Here is a 12,140-nt window from a genome sequence, read left to right as displayed (position 1 = left end):
TGCTAGTCAAGTTCTTACCCTTATTTACACAATCATCACATATTGCCCTGTCTACAAGGTACACAGGCAGAAGCCCTGTGTTGAAATGATGATCATCGAGGTAATCATGCAGATTGCATCTGAAGAGGGCCAATTAGATGCATTATTTGGGGTCTATATTAAAAGATCAAAGAGGTGTTTCAGCGAACACCTCTTGGTCGACACGTAATGAGTGAATGCACGAAAACACGAACACTCAAAACAGTCATGTCTTTTCCTAGGAAAGAAATCGCTTGGCTATTCCCATGTGTTCCCCCCTTTCCTCACTGTAGTACGATCTCAGAGTTGGTATATTTAGTAGGGGGAGTTTGGGGTGAAGCCCCCCCATGTTGTTATGTTTTAAAGTGTGTGTGTGTGTGTGTGTGTGTGTGTGTGTGTGTGTGTGTGTGTGTGTGTGTGTGTGCTAGTGGTTTCTTTCCCAGGGAAAGAAACTGCTGCTTTAAGCATTTGCGCTTTAATGTGTTCACTCATTACGTGTCGACCAAGAGGTGTTCACTGAAACACCTCTTTGGTCATTTAATATTAACCCCACTATTTGCCATTAGGTGGGAGTCTGTTACAAAGGTTTGTTACTGTCTGATAGACATATCTCCCCACCAGCATGTATTAGTAACATCACATACCAGGTTAATGTCCTTACAGTGAGTAATCCATGTACCATTCCACCTACAGATATACAGCATTTCCAATGCTGCAGGGTCACACATTGGCCTGCATGCAAGGCAGAGATCATGTCTGAGTAGTCTATATGACCCAAGCTAAAATTACAGCTATTTCAGATGATCCCATAGGACAGACATTGAGGACTTAAAGTTCCCTTGTGAGGAGCCTTTGTGTTAATGTGCAATTTCCACTGATGCTTGGAAAGGTAGATGACAAAATGGCCATTGCACTCAAATATTGCCATGCTAAGGGAAGAATACACATAGTTTATAACTACATCATTATGAGGTGACAGTACCCTCAGTAATGACATGAGCACGATATACTTCTCTTCTTACTACTGGGAGAGGCATGATGATGTATGATAAAGTAAGTGTAAACCTGAGTGGCCAGGCCTATCACCCATCAGTATGTGCATCAGGTGTTGCTACTTATCAGGAACATTGGTGTTATTGATGGAAATGATACTACATACACATTTGCATGGGGTTTACAGTCATGAGTATGTTGACTTGCATTTGTTCATGATGACCCTCTTGTAGGAGATTGACATGCCTGGAAGATTGTATGACTACTCCCAGTTTGCTGTGCTATGATGAGCTTGTTTTCCTCCTATCAGGTACAGCTGAATCTATGCAGTTGTGTACAAGTGCTTGCATAAAGCATTTGTGTAGACTTCGGCATAGTTGCCTGTCCCATCTAAGGGGGGAGTCCAGTCAAGCTGCTTGTAACATCCCATAAGTACGTTGGTTCCCCTTGTGGGGATGTCACTTCACTGGTTCAAGGAGTTGTAGTTAAGGACATGGACTAACCTTTGGGCAAGTGAGTTTGAGCATGAGTAACCAATATAGTTGGTTGTTAGTGAAAGTCACCCCACACCATGGTGTTGTGATGTACCATGACAGACAAGAGTAGATTCAAATAAGCCCAATGGGTGTCCTGATTAATGGACTTCCTACTGTAGCTGGCAATGGCTTGATTAGGTACCCTACCAGCAGTGAATAGCACCTGCAGTGTCTCCAGGAATCACACTGTTTAACCAATTGGATGTGTATCCATCATTAACAAATATGGACATAACACCTGCATTACCTGGTACACTTTCAGTTTGAGGTCTGAACATGTGGAAGGTTGTGTAGCCTTGTATGACTGTCGTGCTGTCCATAGTCTTGAAGCAGGGGTATGCGTGACTGCACAGATGTCTGCATCTTCCAAAGTTGGGACACCTTCCATTGAGTGGTGTGTAGTGTTAGCATTTCTACCATATAGCAGCATAACAGTGATGTTGTTTGAAGATGGTAGTTCCTCACTGGAAAGTTTTCCCTTGAGACACGACATATAAGATGCACTATGGGGATGTCAGCAGCCTTGGCCAATGCGCAAGTTCCCAGGACTGACAGATGAACACCATCTGTGGCAAAGCATAGAGGTCTGTTGAGCAAGTCATCCCTGGCTGACATGCACTGGATCCCCTTACAATGACACCACACAATAAGCCAAATATTGACTTCAGTCATTTTCTGTGTGCATTGAGCCATCATCCTAGGTGAAGAAGAAATGCAGCTGAAAGTTATGAGTCTGTAAGCTCAGTCATGTGTCTGCATACAGTTCATTGAGGTATGTCTCAAGTTGTGCACACCAATAAGACTTATGAAGTCATCATAATGTTACCTGATGTTGACAGACCTGTATGCACGTGTGGTATGGCATATCCTGACACCTCACGGACAGCTAAGTTCAGATATGTAGCCTGGTAAGAGAGACACTAATGTGTCTCATGATGTAATTATCAATGAAAAATTGGTTTGAGTTTGTGTTTTGCCTCAGGTGTTTTACCGTTGAGACAGTGGTGTATGGTGTATTATGTGTACTGTGTTCTGCAGATGTATGATTATGTGTAGTGAGCTTGCAATTGTGGTTATGTGGTGTCTGTTATTTACTTATGTGTCTGGTTTGAAGCTCCACACATGCAGGTGTTTGTGACTTGGTTGTGGGTGGAGTATGTGGTGAGGTGTGCATGTTCACAAACTGCTCATTGTCATATGTACTGACCAGTGTGTGAGACAGCATGGAATCAAAGTTTGTAATATAGTCACATCTCTCACGCATTGTGTTTGTGTGGTATGGGGTGGGGACACTTTTCACATCTTGGCAACAGTCATTGATAATGCCATTAGTAATAGAGTCTTGCTTGTTTGTATGTCACAGCAGGCCATCGTTAGGCAGTGGCCTGACAGATGCTGAACTGTAACATGATATCACCTTTATGTAGTTGTCCTAAGGAAAGACAGCACCTGACAGTGTGCCATAACATTGTTGAGTGAGTGCAATTCTTTGCCAGGCATGTGGCCCTTGGATTAACCATAATCCTGCTATTTGGCATGGTCGCAAAAGCATACCTACAAATGTGAAAATGTACAACTGTAGGTAAGTTAAAGTAATGCTGCTACACACTTGGGGTTCACAGTGTCAAACACACTGTCAGTAGGCACTCCTTGTAGTGAAGATGTGGATGTCCATGCATGCACAGAGACCTTGTTCAACTTTTCAGCCATTACTTTGGCCTTGCTAGTATACAGTGCCTCTCAAGCAACCAGATAGCAAACTGGATGTTTTGTGACATAATGTGGGAAAACAAACATGTTCTGGTCACATAAATGTACAGTATGACATACCTAGGACAGGTGTGAGGTACACACACTTTGGCCAAAGGGGGCCGCTCATCTGCTGTAGGTCTCAGATCCATGTCAGGCAGATGTGCTTAACAAAGCTGTTGAAGGTCAGGCTGCATGAACTAAGCCTACAGAACCTTGCATGATGTGGGACAACTATGTGGATAAACAATCAGGCTGTGGTTTGCTCCTCATGTTGAGCTCGGTACTAACATTTTGCTTTTGGTGAGAGACAAAGTATAGGAGCATAGTATCCCAGGAGAGAGTTGTTGTGGTGTGAACAGCAGTAGTAGTGGCCAGGCACCAACATTGCAGGGGACTCCCCTCTTGTCAACATTCCTCACAAGGTAATTGTGTAATTTCAGTACACTCTGGTTGAGTAGTGTCCAGCTGCAGAATAACTGTGTAAACATGCCCTCCTTACCTTCACAGGGTGTACGTATGACATTCCTCTCCATTGTTGCCTGTGCTCTGTACAGGCACAGACAGCTTGGATGACTATCTTGTTGGAAACCATGATAGAATTAACTGCAATACTTAGTTGCACACAGGACAACTAGCATCTAGTGACAATCACTGTCCCCAGATGTTTCAGTACTGTTGTATGTAAAGCCATAAAAAGACTTACCATGGAAATAATCAGTAACAATGTAGAACACCTGCAGACACTGGCCCAAACCCAGTTTGTATTGTTCAATGTCAGATCATGCCTATCCTAACCAGTGGACATCATTGAGTGTTAACCAATGCAATGGATGAGGGGGAACTGACTCACTCCACCTATCATGGCCTGAGAAGGAATTTGACAAGATTAGGCCATCTGGCACTGTTGAAACACTGTACATGTTATTTACAAACTAGTATGTCAGCCAGTGGATAGCCAAGTGTCTGACAATAATTATCCAGGAAGATAGTATTGGGTAGACCACTGCTACAATGAGGTCAATCACCAGTGGACTTCCCTCATACATCATTACTGGGACTACCTTCCTAACCATGCCCTTTTCTGCAGTCACTGATACTGTCAGTGACCTCAGAATGATGACATTTGCAAATGACTGCAAATTAGGAGCTTTTACTGAATCCCACACAGAAACAACAGTTATCCAACATGGGATGACACACAGATTCAGTTGTTGTCAGAGACATTGACAAATTCTAAATGCCAAGGAATGCACAATACCATACTTTTGGAAGTCATCCACCCTGGAAAATATTGTTTTGCCCACACACCTCCAACAGCTAACCCATTAGTCATGGCCTGACGGACAGAGAGAGAGTGATGTAGCCTTTGACTTTCACTGGATGGTAAGATGTGGGGATGCATTCAATGTTCCACAACCTATAGAGAAAGGTATGACATGTAAATTTCAGAATGTAATTGTTACACTGTGTTTGGCACTTATCACACCTATCATGGAGTGCCATGCCAGCTTTGCTATGTAACTACATAGCCATATCTGACAATTGAAACAGACACAGAGGTTCCACAGTAAACTAATACATAGTGTACATAACATGTCCTATGCAGACTGTGTCAAGGCCGTAACTGTGTATTCTGTCTCCCACATGCTTTGGAGGGGAGGTGTATGACTGCAATACAGGGAGCTGTCAGATCTCTCTGTGTACCTCCTGCATATCCAAGAAAGAACTAGCATGAGAATTACCTGTTCTACACAGCTACACCATGACTGTGGTATAAATAGGACATGCTGCAGAGACAGGTACGTAACCTACACAATATACCCTATATGTAACAGGCTCCCCATCCATGTGACGCACACTTCCGCTGTAACTCACATCATGTGAAAGATACACAATGGAATGTGGAACAAGACAATCATAACTGGTTTATGACAAATGTCTGTAATGGACATAGGGAAATTCTAAATGGTTCATCTCATATGCCACAGCTTGTTGATGCCTCAGCTCATAATACCCTTGTTCTTACACTTATCAAGGGTACCAGACTGTCAGAGATTAGGGATACATGACTAGGCTGAGAGAAGCCATTATTCTTGTTAGCCTGTTGTACATATATGACCCTATGGAGTCATGCACCTATATTGCTTTACCTTTCTGAAGACATTTTTTCTTCTGTGCTGAGATTATATACCCTGTGCTTTGATGTTTATGGGTTTATTGTACCTATGTACCCATAGGTGTATCCTACACAGTCCTGAAACTGAAACATAAGCAGTTCTATGAGACACATTTCATTGTGTAAGTATACAGCCATTACAACATCATCCAATGTAATGTATCCAAAATAATGTGGTTTACTCATTACAAATGGCAGCAAACAATATCTGTCAGTGACCACTACAAGTGTCATGTCAAAGGTAATGATGGATGAAACAAATACATAGTAATTTAGATAGTCAACCTGTGCATCAGACGCATAGCTTCCTTCCCCTGCATCAATGACAAGGATGGCAGGGATGTGGCACTGGTATCACCACTTGCACAGGGTGTTGTGTGGGGGTGCAGAAGGCCTAGGCTGACCCAATAGGTTAGCAAACGTGTGTGTAAGTCAGTAAGGGAAGCAGGCAAGATGGACCATGGAAATGTGCCATGTGTGTCTGTAGGTGATCTGATTGTGACAGTGGTATGTGAGTATCTGCATGAACACAGTCAAGCTCAGTGCTAGCCCTATGGGTCAATATCTTGGACAGCTTTGAACCATGCATGTAGAGCTGACAGTTCACTGTCTTCACCACCAAACACAGGAACTGGCTTTGCCAGGAGTTGCACTGGCACCTCCATGCCCAAGGTTAGATGCTGGGCTACTACCTGAGGGTGACTGCTGTCTGCTGGGACCGTGTCCTTGACAGAAACACCAAATACCACCAGCCCATGGCCTGCCATGTCTTGGTGTGGACAGCACACTCCTCTCTGGAGAGCTAGATGCACTGCCACTATGGGAGCATGACTATGCATGGCTACATGCACTCTCAGCAGATGTAGTTGCTGACCTACATCCATAAGTCTGATGATGAAATCCAGCCAGACATTCTATCACAGACAATGTGCATTCCAAGACAGATATTCTGTGATCTGTCTCAGACCAACATCTTTCCACTGCATCCACCAACTGATCCAGGGTATCAACAGCACGGTGGAGGCAGTTACGGATGTTGGATTGTGCTGCATCCATAACCCTCAGCATTCATCGGGAGTTCCTTTCGGAATGTGCCTGTGCCTTCATGATGGCCCTAAACTTATGCCAAGTGACACGTGATGAGATCCCCACAACAGGTGGTGGAAGGACAGCAGGCCTCCTACAAGCAGCCCTATCAATCCTCCTGTGTGGATCTTCGCCATATCTTTGGCTATAACCAGTATCAACACTCACTGCAGCCATAGTAGCCACACTTTCCTGTTCAATGTCCCCACCATTTGACTGTCCAATATCTGTGGCCTCAGGAGACTGGTTATGCATAGGCATACTGACTGTGTATAGTGATAATGAGGGCAGAAGAGTGGTGTCAACCTCTGTGACAGATTCATCGCTTGCAACCCCTACCTGTGCCTCACTTTGGCCACCATCATAATCAGAGTCTGAAGAGACAAATATTTAGTATAAATCACCTGCTACTCAAAAGAGTTCACTAGTCACAGCAAAGTAAATCTGAAACCAAAAGAATGGTGAACATGCACGGAAAACAGTCGATTTCTTCAGTATCAGGATATTCCAAAAACAGGCACAAATATAATCCAAAACGTAAAACTTTTATTCCAAGGCATGAAACAGACAGATAAGCGCTTTCACATACACAATGTATGCTTATTCAGATCTAACTTCCTGTGCTTTAGCCACACCATTAAATACTCTAAGTTAATTGAACCAATTAAAATAGTTATAATAAGTGAATCTAATAAATCAATTAACTGAGAAAACTGATGGAATCAATTAGACTATAGGTTTTCAGAAGTAGGTAGTCAAATTGGAATGATGGTTTCACTCAATACTGGTTAAAGCTATAGTGCTAAAAATAACTAAAACATTTACTAGCAATCATACTGTAGATAAATAACATAGCATATATAAAATGCTTAAGATAAAAATGTATTAAAAATGCACATATCAACCAATAATACTAACATATTCATATAGTTCATTATTACAATGTCAATACATAAATAGGTGGACGAATAAATAAATAAATAAATCCATATTCAAATATTTGTGAATAAATAAATAAATAGGTATATAGATCCACATTATTGGTAAATTCATACTACATGTGTAATTATTAGTGATAAAATATGTATCTTTATGTATTCATAGATTAATGATGGAAATTGAAACAATCATGTCAATGAATCTAAATGTAATGTATTTGATGGAATCTAATGGAAGTTAATAAAATTTAATAAAGTGCATGGTATAAATATATATATGTATGTATATGACAATATAGTAATATTAATTTTAATTTATTGTATATAGATAAGAATGCATAGATGAATATATAAATATAGAATGGTATGGAATAAAGTAAAAAATATATATGTATATAGTGTAATGTAAATGAACTGTGTATCTTGTTTGAGTGACCGAGGTCATCTCCTATTTCTAAGTACTGGTTTGATAGATACATACTGGTTGATACCTGGGTATTGGTGTGCTCTAAGTTTAAAAATCCACTGTAGTTCTCTAGTTTCTAATAAATTCATAAAATCTCTTTCTCTACTGTTGCCACTTACTCTTTCTACAACTCGAAATTTAAAGTAGTGGCCATTACATTCTGTGATGTGTTTTGCTAGGGCGTTCTGCTCATTATTACGCCTTATATCATAGATGTGGTTATATACCCTATTTTTTAATTTCCTCTTTGTTAGTCCTACATAGAATGCTGGACACATGCCACAAGTGGCTAGGTATATAAGATTTTCTGTTTCGCACGTTGCCTCAAAATGAGGAACAAATATGTAGTTTAATGTTGGGTGTGTAAAATCCTGTTCATTAGTAATATGTATACACATATTGCAATGTCCACATGGGTAAGTTCCTAGTCTTGCATTCAGTTTCTTATCAATATTGGGATTTGGTCTAGATTTTGAACATAATAGTTGTTTTAAGTTTTTACTATTCCTATAGGTAAACTTAGGATGTGTACCTACAATTCTAGCAGTTTTTCTATCTATGGTTAAAATTTTCCAATTACTCTGGATGATATTTTTATGAGTTGACTATCATTAGTATAAGTCATGATGTATCTAACTATTATAGAGTCTTTATCAATAATCTCTTTACCTGCAGTTTTAACTTTATATTTCTTAATATTTTTATTCATGTTCTTATTAGACATTTCAAGAGAAACTGGTGCAAATACTTCTTCTCTAATCGATTCTACCATCTTACTATTGTAACCTCTTTCCTGGAACAATTTTACCATTTTTTCTACTTCTTTAAGTTTCACTTCCTGTTCTCTACATAATCTATTTATTCTCATAAACTGGCTTTTAATAATGGCTGGAAACACATGCCGTGGATGCATGCTATCGAAATCTAATAGAGTATTTTTCCAGCAGGTTTTTCTGTAAAGACTTGAGACTAAAATACCTTCTTTAATGCTTAAATTCACATCTAAAAAGCTAACTGTATCATTAGAAGCTTCCATAGTGAAGGTCAAAAAATTAGTAGTGTTACCAAGATAGTGTAGAAACATTTTAAATTCTTCCTGAGTGCCTCTCCAAACAATAAGTATATCATCCACAAATCTTTTATACAGTGTTACTTTTTCAAATAGTGGATGATTAAATAAAAATGTCTGTTCCCATTGAAAGACTACAAGGTTCGCGCATGTATTGGCGCATGGGGTGCCCATAGCGACACCCCATTTTTGATGGTAGATTGTTTGCCCATATAGAAAGACATTGTTTGATAGAACAATGTCAAGTAGTTGACAAATAAGTATCTGTTTATTTTTATTAAAGTTCCCTCTAGATGAGATAAGTTCTCTTATGGCCTGAATGCCATACTCATTTGGAATGCAGGTAAATAAGTTACATACATCTAGGGTAATCAACAAATGCGTATCCTTGGATAATAGCTCTTTCAACTGCTCTATATGTTCCAGAAGTGTATACGTGTCTTTAAGTATGGTAGGAATGTCATTTACTAATGGTCTCAATGTTTTTTCCAAAAAGTTGGATATATTTTCGGTAGCCCATAGTTCTCCTGACACTATGGGTCTCATGGGTGGGGGTTCTATACATTTGTGGACTTTAGGTAAGCCTTTGATTATAGGTATTCTGGGATGTTCTCTATTAAAATAATCATATAAACCCTTGTCTATCTGTTGGCACATTAACATGTCGTAAAGATTGTCAGCTATCTCCCTGCAAATCTTGTCTAATGTCTCTTTAGATATTTCTAAGTCTGTTTATCACTTAGCATCATGAGCATAAGCTGATCATATTCTTCTGTATTGAATATCACTATCCCACCTCCCTTATCTGCTGGCTTAAAATTGAGGGTGGGATTACTACATAGCGACCTAAGTGAAGAGTATTCCTTATTACTCAAGTTGAAATAACAACATTTTTTATATCCATCAAAGAAATATTCATAAATATTCTGTTCGCAAATTTTCAAGAAACATTCGACATGATTAGGCAGGGTAGGTGAAAAACACTTTTCTTTTAAAATTAATAGAGTCATTGGCGCCAACTTCAACTGAAAGTTTGTTGTCAAAGTGTAACTTCAGTGCTACAGATCTTACGAACATTCTTAAGTCCAGGAGTGTATCATGTAAATGGCTTCCCTGCGAGGGGATAAATGTTAGTCCTTTATTTAATACTCTGGTTTCTTCATGTGATAACACTAACCTGGAACGATTGAAAAACAAACAGTTTAATTCTTCTGGCGTCTCTGCTGTTGTGGAGGCTCCCCCGAATGTTTCTGCTTCTTCCCTTGCCAGCAGTGTGCACGATCTCTCTGCGGTGCTTGCTTCCGAATAGGGTAGGGTAAAAAATGCGTGATGGTTCGTTGAGTGCTAATTCTCGGAATGGCCCCCATCCTATGAACATTCTTATTAGCTTCTTGATTCGGAAGCGGTGTAGAGGGAGAAAAACAATCAGCCATGGAAGGTAGCTCTTCAGGAGGCATGACAAAGGCTCCTTCTGAGATAACACTGGCCGCGTCAGTCTCAATCTGGCCAGTAGTGGAAGTTAGCGGAATATTCAGTTGATCTTGATGTGGAGCACTGGCATGAGTTTCTTCATTGTTGGAAGTATAGTTCTGATGGAAGCCTCTGGGCCAAACAAACACATTGCCAGCGAAAAAATCTCTAAAGTCTCTGTACAGCTTGCGCTGTTTAACTTGCTGGAGTTTCTGGCTGTAAGCAAACACTTGCAGATACATGTGGTCTAATTTACTTCTGCAAGACTCATGGTCAAATGAGTCACGTATTTCTTTGTTTAATTTTTCTATCTTAGTTAATAACTCCAATTCAAGGGGGAGAAAATAGTCATTGATTAGCTGCATGTATTTGTAGCTAAGTTCAAGATTTAGTTCTTGCCATTTTCTTAGCAGCTCAGGGTGCATGTCTCCATAGGTAGGCATGCACAATACGCGCATGCCTCTAGGAATGATTTTAAAATGCATGCAAGCTTTTAAATGTTTGCGTTGCCAAGTGTAACGCTGAAGTCTATATAGGTCATTCTCTAACTCTTTAATTAAAGAATGAAAACGTTCTATATTATCAATAGGATTTTCTATGTCAATTGTAGTAGAGGATTTCAGTTCCAGAGCCAATAAAGGGTTATTCACATTTTTAGTAATGAGATACCATTTATCGTCGCTTACCCTCGTCTCCGGTCTATAGTCCAGTTCAATAGCAGTGTTAGCCATTCCGTGGAGTAGTAAAGGTGAACAAAAAGAAAGCAAATATTTAGTATAAATCACCTGCTACTCAAAAGAGTTCACTAGTCACAGCAAAGTAAATCTGAAACCAAAAGACTGGTGAACATGCACGGAAAACAGTCAATTTCTTCAGTATCAGGATATTCCAAAAACAGGCACAAATATAATCCAAAACGTAAAACTTTTATTCCAAGGCACAAAACAGACAGATAAGCGCTTTCACATACACAATGTATGCTTCTTCAGATCTAATTTCCTGTGCTTTAGCCACACCATTAAATACTCTAAGTTAATTGAACCAATTAAAATAGTTATAATAAGTGAATCTAATAAATCAATTAACTGAGAAAACTGATGGAATCAATTAGACTATAGGTTTTCAGAAGTAGGTAGTCAAATTGGAATGATGGTTTCACTCAATACTGGTTAAAGCTATAGCGCTAAAAATAACTAAAACATTTACTAGCAATCATACTGTGGATAAATAACAGCATATATAAAATGCTTAAGATAAAAATGTATTAAAAATGCACATATCAACCAATAATACTAACATATTCATATAGTTCATTATTACAATGTCAACACATAAATAGCTGTACGAATAAATAAATAAATAAATCCATATTCAAATATTTGTGAATAATAAATAAATAGGTATATAGATCCACATTATTGGTAAATTCATACTACATGTGTAATTATTAGTGATAAAATATGTATCTTTATGTATTCATAGATTAATGATGGAAATTGAAATAATCATGTCAATGAATCTAAATGTAATGTATTTGATGGAATCTAATGGAAGTTAGTAAAATTTAATAAAGTGCATGGTATAAATATATATATATGTATGTATATGACAATATAGTAATATTAATTTTAATTAA

This window comes from Protopterus annectens, chromosome 2.part2 (assembly GCF_019279795.1).
Source record: "Protopterus annectens isolate FY-2018-M chromosome 2.part2, PAN1.0, whole genome shotgun sequence".
Taxonomy (NCBI): domain Eukaryota; kingdom Metazoa; phylum Chordata; order Ceratodontiformes; family Protopteridae; genus Protopterus; species Protopterus annectens.
The sequence above is the reverse complement of the archived record's forward strand: the minus strand, read 5'-3'. Positions refer to the sequence as shown.